Source organism: Pogoniulus pusillus, chromosome 25, assembly GCF_015220805.1.
Source record: "Pogoniulus pusillus isolate bPogPus1 chromosome 25, bPogPus1.pri, whole genome shotgun sequence".
Lineage (NCBI taxonomy): Eukaryota > Metazoa > Chordata > Aves > Piciformes > Lybiidae > Pogoniulus > Pogoniulus pusillus.
The window spans coordinates 14,736,739-14,740,036 of NC_087288.1; positions in this window are offsets into that span (position 1 = coordinate 14,736,739).

Sequence of the window (3,298 nt, forward strand, 5' to 3'; positions counted from 1 at the left end):
CTTGGAGCATTAGTTTGATTGGAGGCAAGTCTGGAAACATAATTGTAAAAAGAGAGACATGACCTTACTGATTGGCTTTTGGTTTATATATATATATATATATATATATATATATATGTGTGTGTGAATGGATATGGGATGGGTGTGAGTATTTTTTCCATTGCACAGTTAAGTTGTTTAAGCTAAGCCTGGGCAGAGAAGGAAGGACAGTTGTTGCTGTTATTTTCATTGGAGGAGCGAGGGCTTTTCTAGCAAGACCACATAAAATTGTGTTCAGTGTTGCTTCATTTGCAGTTCTGATGTTCTGACTGTTTTCAGTAAGGAGCTGGATCTCTGAGATACATCCTGGGGGTTTAGTCAGCCTTAATGTAACTCTCCAAGTCCGTAAAGGGTCAAACAAAGACCCTTCATAGAATGATTAAGGTTGGAAAAGACCTTTAAGATTGTTGAGTCCAACCATAACCCAACTATATCCACTGAAGTGTATCCTGAAGCATCACCTCTACACACTTCTTGAACACCTCCAGGAATGGTGACTCCATCACCTTGCTGGGCAGCTTGTTTCTACGACTGACCGCTTTCAGTAAAGAGTTTTCCCCTAGTATCCAATCTAAACCTCTCTTGGCACAGCTTTGTCTTAGGTGTATACTGTAACAGCACCAAATTTTGGAAGACATCTGTCAGCATAACACTGCTGGCTTTGTTTAAGCCATGGCAGTTTCTCCTAACTGGGCTGTAGAGGTGCAGAAGCTAACTTACATACTAACGATATATAAGCAGTTGCGTTGTGGTTAAGTTGTTCTAAATGAGAGGCTGAGAGAGAATTCTGCTGCCTTCAGTGTTCCAGACTGCTCTGGCTGATGCTGAATCGTTTGTTTAACTTTGCTATCGCATTTCCCTCTTTGCCCTGTGAAGAAAATGCCCTGGGGCCTATTAATTGGTACTTGAAAAGCATAATGCTGTTCTGTCTGTTTCTACAGATGTCCTGCATACAAACCTCTCTTTGTACCTGCTCATACAGAACATATGATTAGGAGTGACTTTTAAGATTTTCAGTTTTAGGCATTGACATGTGTGGTAGGATGGTGGATTTAGATTTTGCTAACAAAGGCACTGAGGAGGGGAGATGGTTTGAACTTTGTATATACTGCAGGATTAAAAATATACATCCAAAATGGCAGAGAAACCCATCCTGACAACTGCCAATAGCTGCATTATCCCTAGCCTATTCATCTGGTATATATTGCAGCATAATTCTTTGAGGAGAATTCAAAGCTAACAGCAGAAGTGTTTAGATTTTCAAGCTGGTTTGAGTGTTAAACATATTAGATATCTAAAGAGATGCTAGTTTGTGGCCTGATATTTGTTATCACAAAGGAGGGCATAGACCCAAAATGTCAAGTGGCAGAACTGCAGAACTTTGACGTCTGGCTTCTGAAGGCTGGACATCTGTTTGGTGAGTGTTGGCATCTCATTAGTGCAATACAAAACTCTACTACAATGAGTTTGGAGTTGATGAAGCAGCATAATGGTCTAACCTGACATTGCTTTCTTTTCACAAAGTTCACTGCCTTTCTGTGGAAAAATAACATTGGCACACATCTACAGTCGTTCTCTGCTTTGGTATCAGCAGTCTCAGATCAAACCTTTGGAAAATGAGCTAGTTCTTCTTAGGAACTCTGACATCCTGAAGTGATGATTAAAAGAAATTCAAAACAGTTTAGGATATTTCTAGAACACTTGGCTGTTTGTAAGTTTTGTTTTGGCATTTTTTTGAAGCAGTGTTTTCATTAAAGCACTGAAGCGTCACTTGTGTAGTTAAGAAAAGTGTGGAATGTATGGCTGAAAACACCTTGAGGCTCTGTTTCATTTAGAGCAGTACTTTCAGCTTGTAAGTGGAGAGCATTTCTTGCATTGTAAGAAGCATGATACTCAGAGTTTTATGTATATTGGGCTTTAATTTCGTCGCTGTACCTTACCTTTGCCTTGTCCTCTGGTTGTGTCACGTGCAGAGAAGCTCCTCAAATGATTTAAGTAGGTGACTGCCTCAAAAGAGAAACAGGACTCTAATGTCAGGTGTCAGCTGGATTTTAATTTTAGACATTTGGTGGTTGATTTATTTCACAGGTTTTTGTTTTAATTGACTGGTGATTCAAAAGAAGTTCTAAACTCTGTTTGACCATGAACTTTCCAGGCTTCTTGTCTGTGGGATCCTGCTGCCCTCTCTTCACGCTTTTGCAGTAATGTTCAGCCTTTTCCATAGCTACCAAGAAGAGCCCTTAGTGACTTTTCCCAGCCATCAGAGTTCTTGGTCTGTTTTGCCTGCTCCTATGAATATCTGTGCTTTAGCAAAGTTGTGCTGCTGCCCTTCATTCCAGAGAGCATGAATCATTTCAACTTTGTGTATTTCTGTACCTATCTATATAAAGCCAATATGCATGGGGTGGTTCCAGTTTTGTTAGGCTGCAAGCCAGTTCCAGAGTATGTAGAGTTTAATATTCTATGGATTGAATGCAACAACACAAAGTTTTGTTTAATAAGACAAGGCATAGAGTCAGATCTTCCTCAGGTCTCTTATCATCTGGTTTAATTTCTTTTCATGTTAACTGTGCTAACTTCTTCCCAGCAAGGAAAGAATGAGTTGGCCTACAAAAAAAAGAAGTCAACACAACTACCTTCTCCTTGCTTCTCATCAGCCTGCTGTTAGGGAAACACTTTGGGAATGGTAATGGAATATACTTGTTGGGCTTGATGCCACTGTTCTACAGTGCCTTCCCTGCTAAAACATGGAGGGAAGGGCTTCTACTTCTGCAGCTGTGAGGTAAATTCTCAGCTCGTAAGTTGAGCAGAACAAAAGTGTTGGAAGCTGCTTTCTAATGGAGATAGGGTTGTTGGGATTTTGTGTGTGTGTTTTGTTTTAAAAAGAGAAGTTGAATGTTTGGAGGCCATAAAATTGTTTTGACTATTTGATGATTCCAGAAGAAGGTGGTCTGTAAAGCTGCATCTGTTCAGAACTGGCTCAGTAGCAGTCTCCAGGGATGAAGGCAGAAGTCATCTGGCACACAACGCTCTGCACAACTTAAAATGACAAACTCCTCATTCTTATGAAATGAATCCTGGCATAGTTAATGTCCACACAGAGCAGTCATCGTTGTTCACGTCCAAACCCTGCAAATTGCTCAATGATTTCTTCAAGACTTGCTGAGGTAAGGAGTAAGATGGCCAGGAGAAGGCTTGAGGTAGTGAAGACTTGTTAAATAGTTTGGGTCCTAGTGCTAAATAAGATATTAAACTTAGA